The sequence below is a fragment of the Gallus gallus genome, chromosome Z, assembly GCF_016699485.2.
Source record: "Gallus gallus isolate bGalGal1 chromosome Z, bGalGal1.mat.broiler.GRCg7b, whole genome shotgun sequence".
NCBI lineage: Eukaryota > Metazoa > Chordata > Aves > Galliformes > Phasianidae > Gallus > Gallus gallus.
In genome coordinates this window covers 1,292,503-1,313,840 of record NC_052572.1, presented here as the reverse complement: position 1 = coordinate 1,313,840, position 21,338 = coordinate 1,292,503, and the positions used below count along the sequence as shown (strand labels likewise).

The window sequence follows — 21,338 nt, the reverse complement described above, 5'->3', positions numbered from 1 at the left end:
TCTTTCAAGTCTGGGTGGCTTTTTTTTTTTTTTTTTTTTCTGTGTGCCTTGTCTAAAACAAACACAGTCTCAGCATTTTAATCCAACCTACAAAACTTCTTGCAGCAGTGATGCCTCTTTCATTTTGCCACAGCCTGTGGCATTTTGCATCCACAACACCTCTTAACGAGTCTGAATAAAACACAGGGATTGATGTAAAAACCTAACTGTGAAGAAACACCTCCTCCTGCAACTCACTTGGGGGGTTTTCTATGCTGTCAGTGCTGTGCTGAACTGTAATGCATTTCTCCTTCCAATATATTTTTTGTAAGGTCTGGATGGTATACAAGTTCCATCATACAGAAATAAACATACTGGTTGGCTCTTCAGCATGGAAGCTCAGGGAAATACGGCTTTATAAAATTTAATTTGCAAACTGAAATGCTGTGACCAAGAATCTCTGCAGTTAGTAACTAATTCCAGATTTGGGGCTGATGGTGAATGTCTCAGAGCCTCTTCCTCGCCCCCAAAAAACGCCGTCCGTGCGTAGCAGCGCTGCAGTACCACACTGCGTCCAGCAGGTGGCGCTGCTGCTCACAGGCGGCGGTGGGGCGGGCACATGCAAATCTACCGCGGCGCTGAGCCAATCGGCTGCCACCGGGCGCGGAGCGGGGGCAGATGGGAGCAGAGCGGTCCGGTCCCAGGGCTCGCTCGGGAGCGCGAACGGAGAGAGAAGAGACAGCGTAGAGCCTGCGGGGGAGGATAATCGAGAGCTGTAGGTCTTGATATCGCTTCCCACTCTGAGCACGAGGAGGAGGCTCGGGATGCCAATCTGGTAATGGGTAACTGACATACTACCAAAGTGCTGTTTGTCTAGTGCGTGGAGTTTGTGATCGTCTTGGGCTGGGTCTTGTCTATGGGTGTCGTTATGAAGCTGTGGTTGTGCTTATGGCTATGGAGTTTGGGCGTTCAGCTTACCGCTAAGGCAGGGTATTTTTCGGGTCGTGGTGGGCATGGGTGCTGGAACACGGAAGCGCTGTTTGGTGTTGCTCCCTGTCTCCAGCCGGCTGTTTCCATGGCAATAGGTTCTCCATGTCATGGTACACGTGCGCCTGTGTTTCCGGAAGTAGTCTCTGATTGTCGTGCACTCCTACGCCGCCGGTTCGCTATTTTCTATGGTTTTCAGTCCTCCGGAAGGTGAAACGCATGCGCCCGGCAACACGGAAGTAGCGTCTTTCTGCAGGGACAGCTGTACACCAGCAGTACGCTGATCTCTATTGTACCCGGTCCTCCTGATTGTTCTACGCATGCGCACCGCAATGCGCAGGTGCCGCCGCTCCGGTACGTGCAGTGCCGCATGGCAGTCAGCGGGGAGCAGCGGAGAGCCGCTACGCATGCGCAGTGTATGACCTCCAGGATGGTTTAGCACGCGTGCGCAATTCACGTGGAGGACCGATGACCATAGAGCCTGCTGGAACCGGGGGCCTAGCGCGGCCTGCAGGAAGTCGCTGTGTTTACTTCCTGCTGCGTTGGGTTGCAGCTACGTGGCGGCGCGGCGGGCGCGATGCGGATCTTGATGTCCGTTAGCAGCGCGGATCCTTAAGGCGTTTCTCTCGGAAGGGCCCCGGACCCACCAGCGATGCCCCGTTCTGCACCCAGTTTAACCCTTCCGGCCCTGCCTTGCGCTTTTCTTCTCAGGGTGATGCTGCAGCCGAGGCCCTGTGAGCAGCAGTTACACTGCAGTACCCCTGCTACCCACAACGGCCTTCCAGTTAACTCTTCTCTGTATTCTTAGAACGCTTCTTGGTAAGTGCTTCTAAGGAAGATGAACGAATCAGTTTTAAACTAACAAGCTCAACCACACCACATAACCTCAACAGAAACACTGACGTTGGATAGCATATTGCTCCCCACCACTTGTCCCCCTCACATTCTCCCTGATCTTATGTCAAAGCAAGTCCTCCTACCAACAACAACACTTATATTCCCTCTAGGACTAGAGGGAATGGCTTCAAGCTGCGCCAGGGAAGGTTCAGGTTGGACATTAGGAAATACTACTTCTCTGAAAGGGCGGTCAGGCACTGCAATGGGCTGCCCAGAGAGGTGGTGGAGTCACCAACCCTGGTGGTGTTCAAAGAACGTTTGGATGTTGTGTTGAGGGACATGGTTTAGTGAGAACCATTGGTGAAGGGCGAATGGTTGGACTGGATGATCCTGTGGGTCTTTTCCAACCTTAGCGATTCTATGATTCTATATCAGTCCCTCACATCTCCGCTCTCTCCCCCTATGGACTCCATGGTCCTCTACTGTCCCCACACTCTCCTATGCATTCCCATGGGGCATGACAGGCCACCCCACCCAATGTACCCATCAGCTCCACAGTGTGCTGTAGAGCACTGCAGAGACCTCCCAGTGCACTCTAGGGAACTCTCCCAGGGGAATCACCTCCCTGCTGATCAGATCCCACCACTTCAATCCCCTTTCACGTCTCGGGGCAGCAAATAGCCTTCCCATATTTCCCAAGAAGTCTCCCAAGTGCCCCAGTGTACCTTAGGACACCCTACAACAGTCCCATGGACCCCAGGGCCCTCTGTTGTGACATAGAGGTCTCTCAGGGCCCTACAGTGAGCTCTCGGATAGCCTAGAGACATCCCAGAGCTATTGAGTCTGGTCTCAGGTGCTCTAACATATGTACTTTAGAAGTTACTATTGAATTTCAGCTGGTGAAGCAAGCTGATCCTTTACCTGTATATGTGTCTATAGATAGATATGTGGGTATGTGTGTGTAGAGCTACATCCGTATACGTGGTGCCACCAGCATAACACTCACTAAGCCATCCCCAAGAGCAGGGTTAATCAGTGCAGCAAGTGTTTCACACCAGAGATGATCCACGTTAAGAAGTCTGAAGTGTGCTGAGCATCCCACGTGAGGCCCCTGCATGTCTAGGAGATCTGCAGAGGGGCTTTCTTCTATCTCCCATGAAGAAAGGTTGTGGGAGTTGGACTTGTTTAGCCTGGATAAGAGAGACTGGATAAAAGAGACTGGCCTTCCAGTACTGAAGGGAGCTTACAAGCAGGAGGGGGACTGACTTTTTGTACAGTCTGATAGTGATAGGACAAGGGGGAATGGCTTTAAACTAAAACATGGGAGATTTAGGTGAGATGCTAGGAAGACGTTTTTTGCTCAGAGAGTGGCAAGCACTGGCAAAGGCTGCCCAGAGAGGTTGTGGATGCCCCATCTCTGGAGACATTCAAGGACAGGTTGGATGGAGCCCTCAGCAGCCTGAGCTGGTGGTTAGCAACCAACCCATGGCTGGGGGGTTGGAACTAGGTGATCTTTAAGCTTCCCTCCCACCTAAGACATTCTATGATTCTGTGATTTTGTACAGGGGTTTGTTTTTTGAAGAAAGTGAGTTTCTATTTATACCTTTCGGAGGTACATATGTAAACAGACTTTGGACATCAATTACTGACTTTAGCATGGTTTCTTGCTTCTGCCCAGTACACCTTATCAGAGATATATCTCAGGCTCCCCTGGAGGTCTCCAGAGCATGGAGCTTATCCAGAACACCCTGGAGACCACTGACTAAGGAGATATCCATCTTTGTCCATAAACTTACTGGATTTTCTTTTTGGCTGTTCACTCCAAACTCACTACTACTGTGCAGCCAGGGATCACAGCTTCTCCTCTGCAGAACAGCACCCAAAAGGCAGTTCACAGGGCCTTTGATATCAGCCAAAACATCTAAGCAACTACTGAGAGATGCTCTAGAATGGGTGCTGCAAACAGAACTCTTAACTACCTTTGCTCTTCTTGTCTTTACTCAGTAGCACAGAAAATTCAGTACTGCCTTGCAGCCCAATAGGTATTTCTAGTTATAAGCTACATATTTTTTTCATCTTTTCTTTGCCATATGCACAAAAACTGCAGATAGAACCTCTTTAAAAAAAAAAATGTTTTGCAGATAAATTACCATGGTTGGAGGGTTGAGTTAAGAATTAGAGGTCTTTATAGGTAAACCAAATGGTCAGCCATTTAATTTGATTACAGGTGAAGCTATATTTGTTTTGATGGGAAAGGTCAGCCTTCTGTTGCTGATTGTGATTACAAACATGGAGTGTACCTGCATCCCTTCTAATTAAAACTATAAGCAGTTACCACAATAAATCAGTGAGAATATCCATGTTTTATGTTCCCAGGAGCAGTGCTGCATCCATCAGTGGTTTTTGTTCTCACAGCCATGAACTCTGCATGGGGAAGAACTGATCAGTCTGCTCCAGTGGCTTGGCTGTAGGTATGCATTATCCCCACTCAGACCTTCGGATGTGCAAACCAGTCTCTCCAGCCTTAAACACTTTGGTCACTCAGAGCACTTATATTTTCCTTCTCTTTCTCCCTTCCTCCCAAAACTTTCCTTCCTTGTCCCTACACCTCCTCAGACTCTTCTGTTCATTCTTCCTTAAACAATTTGCAATCAACAATATGGGTCAAACAGCTGTTCTTCAAGTTGCTGGTTCTCAGGAGATTCTCCCACAATGAATTAAACTACTAGGATCACTGGATGATTCTACTTTTATAGCATCTGACCTAAGCTTTGACTGTGGTTCCCTGTTAGGTTCTGTGATAAAAACTTTGTCTCCATAAACTCAAAGCACACATAAGCATTATAGCTGATGGAGAAAGCCCCATTTTATCTCAAAGTGATAAGCCCATGTAACAGCTCAATCAGATAGCTTTTTGCTGCCTGTTTTCTTCATCGGTGTTGCTCTGTTTCCCCAGTGCGTATCTTCAAAAGCAATATGCATTGAATATTTTCAAAATAGGAACCATCATCCTATTGCTTGCTAGTTTCCTCTGATGTCACTGCTGTTGCTGTCAGGAGAACAATTGCTTTCACTTGCTGCCCCTAATAACCGTTCTATATTTCACGTCAGTATGTAATCTATAGACCTGGGTAGCATGCAAACTCTCCCCATCCTAGTATTGCATTAATACTAATTAATTAACTAGCTTTCTGCTCCCGCAGTCACTCAGCCTACCCAGTCCTGGGTGGTTATGCCACATTCACCAGTATGTGATGTGAATTTCAGCCTGCATTCACCATAGCCACTTTATTGTTGGTGATGGGGGGACGAGGCAGAATACCAGTGTCTGCATGCTGCTGGCTCTGTGTGGAACAGCTGACCTGCTTACAAGATGCAGGTCTTTATGTCCTAACCTAGCCCTACAAAGCATCTTTTCCTCTTCTTTCATCCACCTTTAGTTCCCACAGGCCTTTGTTATGAAGATTTCAATTGATTGCTGCTAACATACACTTGAGTCCAAATATCTGTGCTATTCATAGCAAAGCGCTCATTCAGCCAAATGCTTGGCTGTGTCAGTGCTCCTTTGATCAAACTGAATAAAAGACTAAACCAGGTGTTCCTCATAGCCCCAGGTCATCAGAAGGAATTCAACAGTGCAGGGATGACATACAGAAATAAAATCTCTGAAGTATGCAGGGTAGATGATATCCAGGGTTCCAGCAAACAGGAGGAAAGATTTTGCCAAAGCAGGACTTTATCTGCCTTTAGAGGCCTTTCAAAGGTATCCTGCTAAGTGGAAGGCAGAGAGAGGTACTTACGTGTGCCTAAGTAAGACTGTTCTTGTGCTGCAGGGAGCAAAGTGTGGGCTGCACATAAACCATTAATTCGTGGTGGTATTTCTCTTGCTCTTATGCGATGCAGCAGAGATTTTCCACTTCTCAGACTCCTCACTATAGCCTGAGTAATGCATGACCTTACAGCCACGTTTTTGCCAGAGTAATAAGAGATTCTGCCCTGTAGGAGCACATGCCTCTTGGTTCTCGTTGTGCTCTTCTAGTGCTTTGCCACACACCCTCCTGGCTTTGTCAGCCTCCCACTACGTGCCGTTTTCTCCACTTAAAGCCACCTTCCAACGCTATGCAGCCCCTTTGCCGTGTATGACTGATTCAGAGCTCTTACAAGTCTCATTGGAACAACAGGGGGCACTCTCGCACCGCAGTCTCTGCACGGCCACATTAGTTTCGCCAACGGTGGCTTGAGTCTATCAGCTCTGGCAAGCAATCATGTGTCACCGTGTGGTTAATTCCCAGTTTGCACCTTACTGCCAATACTAAGAATACTCCTTGAAAACAAATAGCAAAGATGTGCTCCTCGGCTGTGTGGGCTTCCCTAAAAGTTGCTTTATGCTATCTCCAACTCGAGGACAGACTAGCAATTCATTCCATCAGTGGTCGAGACCCTTTCATCTCATCTCATCCTTCTCTGCTTCTCTTTCTGTTTCCTCCTGCACATCAGCACTAGTAACAGGAGGGTACTGTGTAAAAGTACTGTGTACTTTCATCAGGGGATTTGAAAGTAACCCTGTCGAAGCAGTTGCTTTTAGTCCATCTCACTTCCTTCACATGCAGCATTGCTTGGCCCCACAATCCAAAGGTGCGAGCACATGGCAGCTGCAAAGGAGCTGCCAAACATGGCACATCTGCACAGTGAGGCATTGCCCACTCTGCTGCCTTAAGGTGCTCACTGTGGGCCAGCAAGGACAGAATCAGGCCAAGCCTGCTGTGCTTCTTTCTTAGCACAGCACAAGCTTCCCTGGAGGACCCTGTGCCCATCCCATTGCCCGACAGCTCTGCCAGCCTTCTGCCTTTTATGCACCGTTCCCTCACTTCTCTTCTTGCATCTGCTCTGTAGACACAGGTTCTGCTGTTTGTTTTTGCTGCTACCTGCTGATGAATTAAATGGTGTGTCACTTCAGTTGATCCCTGTAGTTTTTCAGTTGTGATTCTTGCTGATCACAGCTATGCTTCCTTCCCTGTGCTTGTCTTCTGCCTGAGCATAGGCACCCATTAGAGGTTATGCGTATGTGTCCTACAGTGTCTTCAAGTGGTGGCAAATAAGGCTTGGGATCAACACTCATACTAAGCCCAGATTTTCACAGAGCTGCTATCTGTAGCCACACAGTTATATTTCTGGGTTCATCTGGTGAACAAGCTCCTTAGTTGCTCTCCCTGTCGGATATTCCCTGGACCAGAGGGAGAAGCTGAGCTTTGCAGGTGACTTACAATCATGGTATCCTACAGAAAGGCCATGAACCTTGGAGAAAAGGCTCCCACTGTATTTCTCTCTAGCACTGTATTTCACACAAACATGAAATATGGGAACTGTTCTTGGAGCAGACACCAAACAGCTCCCAGCTGAAGGGTCTTGTCTGCCCTCTCTGACTGTTTCTGCACGATGCCCTGCTTCAAAAGGCAGTAAGTGAATGGCCAGACTCATTCCTTACCCTTTCTCCTGGAAAGACATGGTGTGGTGATTTGAAATGTGCATGCTTCCTACAGATGAAAAGAGAATTGGACAGGTTACCTTGCTTCTTGAGCAAGTGCCTCGGTCACTGGACTAATGGAGAGCTGGGAGTGAATGCTGCTGGATATTCAGAAACACACAAATTTGGCAGCATATATTACACTGAGAGAAATACCTGGACTGGGGCCTTCGTGTGGCTCAGAGGAACACTTACTATCTGCACAATGACTGGACTTAAACCAGCTTTTTGTAAACCACCCTCACCATTCTGACCTAGAACAGGAACAGGACTTTATGGCATGTTCTTACTGCAAAATAAGCCAACGACAGAGACCTAGCTCCACTTTGGGACCTATCACTAATACTGTACAACTCTTGAACTGTGCTAAATAGCAATTTATGAGAGAGATCTAGTGCACCACAGAGCTGGCAATGGAGAGTGCACATGAGACTGTATCAGAACTGGTTCCTCAAACTCTTTGCTGCCTTCTTCAGGTTTTATACTTCAGACTGTATACCCCGATGCTACACTGTGCAGTAGGCAGTGTAAGCTCTCCAAGGTCGTAGTGCTTGCTCTGTCCCAGGCACTATGAACTGGAAAAACACACATGCATAAAAACCCCATTTGTTATGAGAGGGATCTCATGCAGCCCAGCTGAAATCCAGAGTTAGAAGTCAGATAATGGGGAGATATCCAAACCTGAGTGTTCCTGTAGGTGAATCGAAAACCTGTAGCAGGAATTACTCACATCTATAAAAATAAGGATTAACGTATTGTCATATTTTAAGCCTTAAAGGAGAGCTGTAGTTAAAACCAGACTGAAATTTTACACCAAATCCTAAGTGAAGAAAAAAAATCTCTCCCTAAGGATGTTGTATTTCCCTTGTGTGCTTCACAGGGAAAGCCCAGTACTTTGGAAACATCACTAGTCCAAAAACCCAAAGACTTCTATTTGCTCAAGGATTCTCATACATACCTTCCTGGGGTAAAACAAACTGGTAATCCTCACTGTTAGAGAAACGATGTTTATCAATACATAAACACAAACTATTTATTAAAAAAAATAAATAAATAAGGGCAAAGCTTAATTTAAACCTACTACAGTTAATGAAAGCCCCCAGTAGCCTGAGATCCAGCTTCTCCTAACCCAGAAGAGCGGAGGCAACATTAGCATCGTCACACTCCTGCCCTTAGCCATGACCCCTTTGGCACAAGGTTGAAACGCAGAGGGAGGGCAGGCTGCACTGCAGCAATGCAGGGTACAAACTGCCGGTGCAGATGCAGGACAACCACTGCACACCACCTCCTGTATAAACCCCACTACGTTTCGTGTACAGAAAATCGTTGCTGTGGAAATACATTCTTGTTGTTGTTGTTGTTGTTGTTGCTTTTTCCATGCTGCAACAGCAGTTTTCCAGTACCTCTCTCCTTTCCTTTTGTTGTTCAGTTCTTTCTGGGTGAGGTGTCCCCATCTCTGTAAAATGTTTGGAGTTTGGCGGCTGGGAAGTATTGCACAGGTGTGGAGGAAGGGAAAAACGTGGTCATGTGTGGATGGGGTGGTTTCTTCCTGACGGTGTGAAGAACCCAGCTGTTCTTGCAATTGAAAGGCTCTGTCTTGCTGGCCATACATAATCAGGTCTCCATCTAGACTTTGCGTGACTGTGACGTACAGGATGAGAGCCCGTGTTAGCAAAAGTAACCGAGCGATGAGGTCAGTGCAGGACAATGGGAAAAACTGAACTCTGTTACGACCGACCGTCATGTTGATAAATGCAGCTTCATTGTTTTTTATAAACAAAATTAAACTTAATTTGCTTCACAGTGGCTAAGGTGCCGTTAATTCAAAACCCACCAAATTACTCACTGGACACAGTTAATAGTCAGCAGACCACATAGACCAGGCTTTGAAAGCATTTAATATTCACTGAAGTGCTGCTTGTATCCAATTATAACTCACTACTTGCCATCTTAATAATTTAAATCTGTCCACTCTTTAGAGAGGGGGGAAAAAAGCACTAATCAAAGACATGAATGCACCTTTTGCTTTTGACAGCATTAAATTAAAACTAAATGGTAGATCTTGAATGAGTTACTCTGCAAGAATAAAGGCATTAATGAGGTAATTTCATTATAGAGGCTCATCCAAGCCTATGTGAAAACAAGGGAAGTAAATGGAGAGGAAAGCCACCGAGGAAATTAGGGTTCCTTCCACACTAATTAATGTTTTGGGGCATTTAGTATAGGCACCAAATTAACTGCTCCAAAGAACTCCATTGAAGAAAAAAAATACATTGTTGCCCTGCCATGTAATTAGAAGACAGTACAAGGAGAACACTTAATGAGTATAAAGCCAGCCTTTAACTTATTCTGCCCAGCTTCTGAAAACATGCCATTGTGGAGGCCTAAGTTTAAGGAAGCAACAGGCGTACAATATAGGATTGTTTAGGTCCTTCTGTTCGGTGAGCTGTAAACAGGTAGCCCTGAATGAGAGACTCTGGGACTCCTGGGAGGCCCGGCTTCCCAGCAAAAAAAGACTTAAATGCATCCAGAGGGAAGTAAAGAAGGTGAATAGGCCCAGCGCAGCTCGCCCAGTGAATGCTCACTGCTGTCTTAAAAGATTACATGATGTTGTGCCACCCCCTCTCATTGAGTTATCTTTACACTGCTTTTGTCTCCTCTAATTGGAGCTGATGAGGTGCTAATTGGTTGCTTTTTAAAAAAAGCACTGCTTAAGCACTGGCAAGCAGAGTAAGACAGCGTGAGTGGAGTTAATGAGGGCTTAGCACCCCACAGACCTCAAGCAGCCCCACCGCCATGTATAGGCATGCCTTCCTGTCGGTATAAACGAGCACGTGAAGGGACAGGACTGAATTTAGGTAAGCGTCCACGAGGGGGTCGCGAGCAACGGGGCAGCGCCCGGCGTGGCAGAGCCCGGCTGCGGGGCAGCGCCCGATGGACGCCCCTCTGCAGAACACTTCGCGTGGGTTTCGTTTCCGCAGGGCTGACGGTTTTATGCAGAGAAAGAATAGAAAGGACCGTCCGATCTGTTGCTGGCGTTGCCCAGCCGTAGGCAGAAATAACCCTGCAGGTTTATTGAACGTGACGCTGCAGATGCACCCGGTGAGCACAGCCTTCTGTCATGCCTGGGTCTGCTTATATGCCGCCTACGCAGATTTGTGGCACAGAATGATCTTTCGGTGTCCCCAAGGCTGTGTTTTTTACATGCATGTGATACCTTTGGGGCTCCAGGACGAAGTTGGCTCATCGCAGAATGGATCGTCGGAAAAGACCTTCAAGCTCATCAAGTCAAACCATCAACCTGACATTAGACTTAGTGCTGTAGCCACGCATCTCTTAGACCTCCCCCCAAGGAAGGGGGACTTCCCTGGGCAGCTCTAAATATGTTACATCTTGAAGGAAAATTCTGTCAAGTGCGTAAAGCACTTATTTAACTGAAGTTCAGCTAAGCTTCTGCACTGCTTGGTGCTCCCTGCTTTTACCTGTCACAAAAATACACGAGCCTAAACGACAAAAAAAAGGACTTTCATGCAGCACTTCAAATTCTGTACTTGGTGTCTGTAAGATTTTAAACACCAGCGGTTGTCGTAAAGTCACACGGTAAATGTCACAGATGCATAGAATGGCTGTGTTGGAGGGGACCTTAAAGGTTTGCAAACAGTTACTCGGATTTGTGTTTATGCTTGGTAATTTGTACCCCTATTCACATTCTAAACAGGATTCTGTTCACTCTTATGCATGGGCACTTGCTTTTCTTTCTGTTGTCATGAAAACCAGGGGTTTCTTGCAGGCTGGTAGAAAGAAACTTCCCAGTGGATGAGGTTAGGATTAATTCCCCTAAACATTTGTTCCCAGAGCTATCCATCTGTGGAAGCTCAGCAAAGCACAGCTCTTTGCTTTAGGAGGTCCCAAAAGATGCGGAGCTAAAAAATCTTTCGGTCTAATTGAGCAAACATCTTGTCTTCCTCCTGCCCCCGATTTATGCACCGAAAAATCTTCATGTGTTTTCCATGGTAGGTATAATTGTGCCTGCAGAGATCTGCACTCTCATCACGGTTACCTGCTGAGTTCTCACAGAATCCTTGCAGGAGGTAGTACCTTGGGTTTCCTTTGTTTCCCATGGGATTAATAGCTGCTGATTTACCCCTAGCCAGTGTGACTTGGGTTGTAAAATCACATGCTGTGCGTGCCAAGATGTAATCCTTAAACATAGTCTACCCTCTTTCCATTTCCTCCTCCAGTTCACTTTTTGCCTTGCTGCCGTTAGGCAAGGTGCTTCCCAGACCCCCTCCCTTCCTAATGAGCACGGCCACAAGTTGGTGCACAACGTGGCCGATTTAAATAGAAATTACCTTCGTTTTTCCGAAGGTGATCCTGTTCTTAAGAAGGAAGGACAAGCAGGCCGGGGTACTTCTCCAGCTCCTCGTGTTCCCAGCCTTACGAGGTGGTAGCTTCATTGCTGCTTCATCAGCCGCAGCTTAGAGATGCATACAGGGGATGAATGCAGCCCTACCGCACCAGAGGAGCGAGAAAAGTAGGAGCCACTTACCTCAGCCTATAGGTGGCACATCTCACCTTCTGCTAACGAGGAGGCTAAAGCGCCTTGAACCCCCCCCCTTTTGGTAGATTTGGGTCTGGAAGCCTTATCTTTCCCTCTGGAAGTGGTGAGCAGTTTAGTGGTTGCAAAGTGCACGTAGTGGATGTCCCGTGGTAAAGGCAAAATCACATTTCTCATTATGGTTGCACCTGCTAGAGCAGAAGTGTCTTTCTGTTTCTGCTGAAACTTGTTGCTTGGGGTACTTTCAGGTCACATCACGTGTGAGTCCAAACCAGAGGCTCCGGCCTCCAACTGATGATAAATCTCTCATCTCTGACCTCCAAGGGGATTTGTCAGCTGTCCCTTCATATTCCCAATGCAGTGGAACAGCACCCACTGTATAAGAAAACATTTCCCACCACCACTGCCACCAGTAATGCCTGCAGGGAATGCAAGCAGCAGAGGAGAGGTGAGTGAGTGAGTGAGAGGAGAGCTGAATGTGCTCTGGAACCCTCCTGCAGTGACCCAGTGTTGTAACAGGGGGCTTGCTGCTGCTGGGAGCCCTGACATCCTCGGTCCCTGGATCCCATCAGTCAGTCCAGTGGCCAGGACGCTGTCAGCATACAAGCATATGTTTTCTTCTGGACTCTGAGTGTTGCTTCTGCTTCAGGCAGTAGCCTTGATGAAACTAAATTGAGCAGAGCTTTTATCTGACTAGTTATCCCTTTGGGTACCAACATTGCTGAGAATTCCCTCCTGCCCATACATAAGAGCAAAAGCGTGCAGTGCACATTCTCATGCTGAAAGTAATTTGGATGGTCCTCTATCCAGCAAGTAATGCTTCAGGGACTGATCGTTCCTTAAATTATCTTATCCATTACAACTAACAGCTGTATTGCATTAGAGGAACAATGAAGTAACTAAAAACATGCCCAGCTGCTGAAGGAAGGCCTGTTGTCAGAAGGCAGACAAATACAATGGGGAAGGCAGAGGTTAAGTGAAATAAATGAGATAACAGGAGCATAGCAGAGGTGAGATAAACAGCATGGGGCAGACACCTGACAGGTGAAAAGGACTCACTAAGTGGAAGAGAAGCAGCAGGGAGAGCAGTGGGTGGTTTCCATTGTGCTGCGATGAGGATCACACAAGCTCAAGTAGCCAAAGGTCCAAAGCTGGAGGTGCTTCTGTGTTTCACTTCCAGGTCATTTGCATTAGAAAATTCTAAATTTGATGGCTTCTGATGCTCAAGGCAGTTCAGACGTTCCCAAATCAGTTCTGGTCGGTATTTAAAATGCTCGATAAAATCAAGAAAGAGCTGAGTGAATGTTACTTTGCAATCCTAAAACTGAATAAAGCACAAAGGGAGGAGAATATGAGAGGGGCTGAACTGTTGTGCCACTCCACTTGTCCCCTTGGTGACCAAAAAAGGATTCTTGTGTGGTGAGATGCACCCACCAGTTTCCAGCAGATGTTTACGAAAGCTAGAACTATAATTAATTACCGCCGTGGGGTTTCTGCAGCTTTAGGCCACACTTAGGTTAAGTCATTTGACTTTTGAAACATGTTAAGCCCTCGGCAGTTCATTAATTCTTGTGTCTGTGGATTTAGCCACCCAATTTATGCATCTTTTTGAAATCTAGCCTCTTCTACTAAGCAGGTCACAGTTGATGACTAAGCATTATTTCTGAGGTCTAGTCTTGATCTGGGAATAGTAGTTAGCAAGTGATGTCTCCTCTCTTATTTTATTTTTTTCTAAATCTGTGATAGCATCTCTGAATTGGTGTCTGAGAAAGATGTGCTTTGCCTTTACCTCAACTCCGTTCCTTTGCTAGCCAGCCTACTCTTTGTTGTGAGAATTGGAGTAAATAGGAACCTAAATGTTTCTGGACAGCATAAAGTATTTGCTTCCTTTCCTTGGATTTTTTTTTTTCTGTGTCGTTAACATTAAGTATTTCCTCAACAGAAGTGCTGAAAAGTCCTGCAATCATTTTGGAAGCCAGGGGCTTGCTGAAGAGTATCTGATACCCATTGTGGAAGCTACAAAGCCTCATCATAACCTTGTTTGCACGTTTCCCACCTCTCCATCTGTGGAACGTCTCTAAAACCACCAATATGAATAAGAAGATAAGTACCAACGTTACTTTGCAGCCTGAGCTCTGTACAGTCAGGCAGGATGTTTTTATTTGTTTCACACCAAGGAAAAAATAACACCGGTGAACCTCCAGGTGGTTTTTGGCACATCTGAAAGCTTCCCGTGGGCTCACCCAGCAGTCACGTGCAATAGGGCACAATGCACCACAGCACTGTGCAGGAGACACGCAGCCAAGAGCAACACTGCAGAACGCTTTCTGGGACAAAATGACCTCACCATAACGTTTGAACTGGGATACACAATTCCAGAGGCTTTGATGTTAGTCCAGGCCAGGGGATCCGAAAACATAGTGTGAGTGTTGGGTTTTCCTGATGAACTTTGCTATCTAAGTGTTTTATAGTTACTTTTTATTCTTTGCAATTAAAATAACCAGGGAAAGAACCTTCTTTGTCTTTCTTTGTCCCTCGCTCAGTCTGTAGGGCATTTTCACATGCAAACAAAGTATCACAACACTGCTCAAGTACTTCAACCTTCCTGGAAAATAACACTTGATGAGTAAGACACCATTGATTCTTTCAGTAGGGACTGTGAAATATGAGGAATAAAGCACAGCAAGGCTTATCACAGGAAGCAGGCAGAAATGAAGGGACTCTGAGGGTGACCTGTCCTGCTTAGAGCACGGAGGCTGCTCCCAAAAATGCCTGTGCAAGTACTATGGCCTTGTCAGCATTCTCTTTAGGTACTCAGCAGTTGCACCAAATACAACATCCCCTGTAATGTATTGCATGGATCCTATCTGCAATTGTTTAAACCTGGTGCTTTTTTAAAGACCATTACCCTTTTTACCAATTGCCTTCAGCACAACTGGCTCTTTATGGCATGTTTACAGTATATATTAGAGAGAGCGGAGTGTGTAAATTCCTCCCATGCCGGCAGTGGTGGTCTGATGCAGAACAGGCTGCCTCTGTGCAAAGGCTGCACATGAAAATAGCAGAGGGAAGACAACGTATCCACAGTGGATGAGCCTTTCTGAGTTGGGTGTACATGCGTTCCAGATGCAAGGATGGCCCAACTGTTAGAATACATCGTATGACAACGTCTTCTCACTGTAGCCAACAGTAGAGAGCACTCGTTTGTTCTAAAGAAAGCTCTGGAAAACACCCTTGTTCATTTCTCTCCGAGATCATAAGAAATCAAGAGGGTACAAATGAACTGAGAAACCATTTCATGTCTAATAGGCCACTCCTGTTCAGGTTGGGTGTTAGGGAGATGCTGAAGAGTGGTGAGGTCGGAGCAGGCTGTGTGGGCAGGCAGTGGAATCAGCCCCCCTGAAGTGCTCGAGAAGAGGGTTGTGTGGCTCTGAAGGCCGTGGTCCGGAGCGCTCACCGGCCTGCTATTCTCACAGAGATAAAGGAGGGCGAGAAGGAGAAAATTCTGAAGCTAGAGAGCTCAATTTTAAACCAGAAATCTGAGCGATTCTCTGGAGGGAAAAGAAAAGCATTGCTTTCCCTTCATAGCTCCCAAGTGAAACATGAAAGCTGCGTGTCCAGCCAAGCGCTTGGGGTCTCCCGGCTGTGCCCGTGACGTTAACTCTCCATGTTTACTGCATGAGGAGAGCTCCCTGAGCGCAGCGTTACGCCCGAGCACGGTGTGCAGCCCGGGCTGCCCGGCTGGCATCGCCCCGGCCCAGCGGGGCCCACGGATGTGTGCGTGAGCAGCCACAGTCACACGGACACCGGCAGCCTCACAGCGAGAGCGCCGCAAAATCCCTCGATGACGACTGAAGCAATTTCGGCTTTTAAAAAAAAAAAGAAAGCAGGCTTTGCCAAGCGTCCTTGTTTTGGACTTGCCTTGACCTCGCTCCCACCGGCCGCAGCTTTCTGCCCAGCATCCCGGTGATGGCCAGTGCTGCGGGCGTTTGCTTCTCGCACCGATTCGCGGGGTGGAAGCGCTGCCTGCCCTCCCACCTCAGCTCCAGCAGCCCTCTGCTCGGGTTGCCCTGGAGACAAAGCTTCCTGTGCGTAATCCAAGCTTATCCAGCTCCTTATCCTACATGTGACCCTTAATTACTTGCTAAATTAGAATGGTTTTCTGAAAATCACAAGGGGAGGTTAATATGTTCTTCCAGAGCTGGTCAAGCTAAGATGACACTAAATTCACAGGGAATTCAAATTACATGATCCCTGAAGGCGTCTCTTTCAGAAGGAAGATGAACTTTCCCAATAGGAGGCAGTGTGCCATGATAATGCTTCTGTCACTCACTTTCCTTGTCCTGCTTGTCTAGCTGCAGCCTAATCTGCTATGAACAATGTAGTAAGTAAATATCAGGTTGATTAATTATGGTGCGAGATTCAGTAACTGCTTGTCTTCTATAATTAACACGGTCATTGAAATTAAGTAACACACTTCATACGTGGATTCCTGGACTAAAAGAAATAACACGGGAGAATCCTCAGGGCTGTCGCAGGGGAGGTGAGGGAATAACAACAGAGGGTCAAAATATTAATTATCTCTTCAAAATGACTGTACGTTTTAAGATGTGCTTCACACGAGAAGGGACTTTACTGCTTCTGCATGTCCCCACAGAGACAAAACAGAGTAGGTCTGTGAAAATACTGCTTCTGTTTGCTGACAGCACGCCTTTCTTTCACCGCTGTGATAGATGGAAGCGGTCAGAACAGGCGCACATCGCGCAGATATGCTCACCCACCTTCCTAAGGGCAAGCACGGTAAGCAGTGGTTCCCTCAGCCCTCCTTAGAAAGGCAGCACCGTGACCTTGTTGTCTTCCTTTTCTGTGTTTGAATTCGCCTACCATTTGCAGGACAGCACTGAAGGAAGCCCTAACAATTGAGGAATGGTTTTTGTTCCCTCGGCAGGAAGGAACTCTGAGCTCATGTGGTCAGGACAGCCTGGAGGGGTTGCTCGCTTTCCCAGCGCTTTGAGCGCTTCTCCCAAAAGTTCTGATTTTCACAGAAGCACAGAAGAATACAGGTAAGTAAGAGAGAGATAAGGATGTATTTTACACGTACGTGGCAAAAAAAAAAAGAAAGCATTTTCTTAAGAAATCCACGCTTCCCTTCTTTCAGTTTCTGCATTCAAACTATGAGGGTGGAAAACAAAGTCACCCACATTCAGTGATTTCCCTCCGCCTTCGAGTCCCCCATACAACATTAGGAAAAAGCCAGGACCTTCCTGGGACCACTGCCTTCTTTGGAGAAGGGTCGGTTCAGAGGTGTGGGCCGGATTTTCACACTCATCACAGGAACCTCATGGCTGCCATAAGAAAACAGACTGAATACCTAAATAAATGAATGGGGAGCACGGGGTCTGGTGACACAGATTCCCCTGGGAATAAAAGAAAGAGGCAATTACTGTTCTCTCTCAGTCCAGTGAGAACGTGTAAAGGAACCAGCAAAGTGTCACGTCTTCTGCTATCCCCTCATGTAGACCAGACCAGAGAAGTGTAGAAAGGAAGAAAATGCTACCACTGAAAATAATCCTTTTAAGTGCTAGGCTACAAGGCTGCAGCAAGCTGTGATTGGTTCCTCTCACAGCAAAACCAACAGGGGAACGAAGGTATCTGAATAAGAGATCCCCTTCTAAACGTACCGATTTTCTTGTGCCTTTGGATTGACATCACTACCAGGAATGAAGATAATCAATTTGAGGGAGGGGGAATATGCTAAACACTTGAGATTGTGTCCAGCTCTTAAGATACCTGCATTCCTTGTTTATTTCTTTGTTTTATATCCTTTTGATCAGTAGCTTAGAAAAAGAACAGAAAATAGTCATACAATAATGCCTTGCAGCCTGTGGCATATTCCATTTCAGGATCCTAACAAAAGGTCTGTAGGCATGTAAGAATAGTTTCAGTCTAAGTTTAGTTCAGTCTGGAAAAGCTTTTTAGTTCCCTGTAATAAAATGGAGCAAATTAGTTCGAACAAGAAAGAGTAACAACACAAGTAGTGCTTGAGGGATCTAGGAAGGCAGGCAGCGAGATCCTTCAGTTAGCCAAGTCTGGCAATTAACTCACCAATTAACTCACAAAAAAGACTTCAACGGGTTTCACAGTGACCAACAGACCCTGCCAGTGGGGTCTCCTAGTCTTCAGGGTATGGCAGGTAAGCTGTGAGAAATCCTAGTGGTCATCACAGGCTTTCTCTGGGCATTCTGTGATCACTACTGCCTCAGCAGGGAGCAGCAAGGGCTGTGTGCTGGCACGTCGGCTGCTCCAATTTGTAGCCCAGCATATAATTCCAAATGTAGCTTGTCAGCAGTTTGCACTAAGAAACTTCTCTGAGGCTGGAGTACACTCTCCTCCTGGTCAGCTCCTCTAGCACCATTATAACCTTTCCAAGCACCAGAGCAGGCTTGCCCAAGGGGCTGGAACTTTTCCTTTGTTTCAAGGCTGAAACTGATCATAGACCATGGAATATTTCTGTTATCTAAAATATGCATCTACGGTTCACTGCTTTCTTTGAGTCAACAGCAAAATAATAATAACAATAATAATAATTTTAAAAAATCAACAAATTTTACTGGAAGCACATCCACAGTATTTTTTTATGTGGCTACTAAGTATTGATGCCGGAAAGTTGCTGGAAATTAAGTGTGTAATTAATGCTAAGAACTGCATTTTGACAGTTTTTAGTCTGAAGAACTCTCTTCCTCTGGTGTTAAAGGAGCCTGCTAGTGATCTAACTTTTGCATACGGAAGGATGTGCAAGCCGCAGATTGCGAGAGCACTACCCTGCTTAGTCTAGGGAGAGAATACAGATTGTTATTATTTAGATGGTAGAGAGGAAAAATCATCTCCCCCAGTGTGGTAGTGATGCTCTTCTGTTAAGGTGCTGTTGGACACCTTTGCTTCAAGGGAGGTATTGCTGTTCTATGACTGATTTGTTGTCCACCAGGACCTGAAGTCATTCTCCCCAGGGCTGCCTTCCAGCTGGTTGCTCCCCAGCCTCTCCTGGTGCATGTGTTCCACCGCAGATGAAGGACTTTGCATTTCCCTTTGTTGAACTTCAGGAGATTCTGCTGGCCCATTCCTGCAGCCTGCCCAGGTCTCTCTAGAATCAGACCCACAGTTACACGCCAGGCCTAAGAAACTGACAGACTTTCTTCTTCTAGATAGAATAGGGCTAAGAAAGTTGATGGAAGTGTGTATGGGGTAAGTAGAGAAAAACTGGTTGTCGATGACACTCCTTATTCTGAACACTTAAAGCCTTAGCTGCGCTGTTCTAAGCATCGCTGTTTGATTATGTAATGCTTAGGGGGTTGTTTCTGCTTTTGGACTGGGTAGACAAAAACTTTACACTGTGAGAAAAGCCAGAAAGGGGCATGAGAGCAACGCTCATAGGAAAATGCAGTCAGTGATTTTCTTTTATGTCTAGAAAATTGTAAATAACCGTAGCAATATCTGTTCTGCCTTTGCACAGCTATGCACAAAAAGCTCACTGGGACCACTCACATCATTTTCAGTCGTTATCAGCCATAGCCAGTGGCAGAGAGTATCTGCAACATGCGTGCTTTGCAACATCTTCAAATGCAGGCATCTGTAAACTGAGATTCCCTTTCTGAAAGCTGGTATGTGATTAAAGCATGGTTGTTGGAATGTCTCTGACTGCTTTAAAGTAATCTAAAGGCTCGTATAATGGATTAAAAAGATTCCTTTTGTGTTCGAACAAATACACATGATATTGAGAAGCATTTTCCTGACTGCTCTAGAGTGCAGTAAGCAAGAGAGAAACACTTCACTATGCTTGCTATACAAGGAGTCCAGAATGGTGACAGCAGAGGTAAATGCCTATGCTGTAGACATAGATGTGCAAGAAGTGAAGTTAGATTAATCTACTACATAACCACAGACAAGCCAATTACTTACTATCTCAGGCTAGGGCCACATTCCAAAATTTTGCCTGTGTTAATGACAGGAAGCAGTGCTTTACTGTCCCTGGACACAGGGGCCTGGGCACCCTGCTCTGGGTGGCACCAAAGGGGCAGTTGTTGGACCAGATGGACCAGAGGTACTTCCAACCTCAGCCAGTCTGTGATCCTGTGACAAACGTGTTCTGGTTGTGTCCTCAACTAAATTACACCTGCCAACTTTGCCATGTATGTGCAATTCTGAAGTGCAAGAAAACTTGCAAAGTTTACTAACAGTTTATGCTGTTAAAGAAGATGCCTTACATGTATCAGTGAGAGTCCTTTGTGCTGGTGTACACTGTGCACAGCACTGTGCTTTCTGTAGAAAAACTTGGACGTCAACACCTTCGCAGAGCTGGTACAACAACAAACAAGTTCATGTCAACAGAACATTCTGTGAGGCACAGTGTGTATTTGTAGAACTAAAGACCTTCAGCAACAAAGGTATTTTCTGGGATAGAAGTTACAACTGAGACCACGGTGATCTCAACAGTAGTTTTTGCAACCGGCGTGGCCTTTCATGAAGACTTTCTGGCAGTTTACTCTGATGGGACCCTCCCAGAAGAGCAACATTGGTACACACACGCTCACATGAAAGGACCCAATCTTTAAGGCATTAACCAAACCTTCCTGGCGCTGCAGGGCTGAGTTTCACAGAGTAAATGCAAAGGCCACAAAGGGAAGCTATTGAGAAAATGGGTCATTCACTACTCTTTTAAATAAAATGATTTGACGTTTGATGTCCCTGAAGTCTATGCCACTTAGCCAACATATATGTAAAGTGTACATTTATGTGTATGTATCTGCAAGTTTGTGTGCCTACACATGTATGTACATACAGTTTGGTTACTTCATTTTCCTCGACCAAGGGAAAGGAGTAGCTGAACTGTAGCAGTTATTGCAGCGTAGAGGAACTTTCAGAACAACGTGATTATACAAGCTAAGTGGAGTTTTCCTTTTTGACAGTGTGGTAATTAAGAAATACCCATATGGTGATCTGGGGAATCCCATTCCCTGACTACAGACCGCTGTGAAGCAGTCTGGAGTTTCACATGTTGTGTGACAATTATGAAATAACTGTGAATTACTATATAATATAAAGGGGCACAATCAGTCAAACGACAGATGAGTTGACTGCAGTGATGGCATATGCAAAAGCAGCTGCATAATGTTCTCTTTTACCCACAAGTACGGTGAAAAAACTTAATGTAATGTCATGAAGTTCTGCAGCCCCATGTTAGCTCTCTTGAATTATGAACTGTTCCACGCTTGTGCCTTTAAACTGTAGATTTCAGACATGCTTATGTGTGGGGGTAATAAAGAGATTCGTTTCAAGGCTGGTGCTTTTGGCTTTTTTGTCCTTTCAGCGTGGCTCAATTATTTTATTGGCATTTTAAGTTCCAAGCTCACTGCCAGGCACGTGGTGTGTACAGGACAGGCCTTCACGCTGCTCTAT

At 46.1% G+C, this 21,338-nt stretch overlaps 1 long non-coding RNA gene across 8 annotated transcripts; it reads left to right on the top strand.

The window, feature by feature from the left end:
• The first annotated feature begins 649 nt into the window (after positions 1-649).
• On the top strand, positions 650-21,217 carry LOC101748371. 8 transcript variants are annotated; one of them, XR_005843135.2, is made up of 7 exons: positions 650-814; positions 1,065-1,557; positions 1,678-1,785; positions 4,180-4,274; positions 13,828-16,685; positions 16,834-16,948; positions 17,044-21,217. It is a non-coding gene; the product is annotated as an uncharacterized LOC101748371 (long non-coding RNA). The 8 variants fall into 8 exon arrangements; XR_005843133.2 differs by lacking the exon at positions 1,065-1,557 and having other exon boundaries at positions 1,600-1,785; XR_005843134.2 differs by lacking the exons at positions 1,065-1,557; positions 1,678-1,785; positions 4,180-4,274 and having other exon boundaries at positions 17,044-19,127; positions 19,396-21,217.
• The last annotated feature ends 121 nt before the right edge of the window (positions 21,218-21,338 follow it).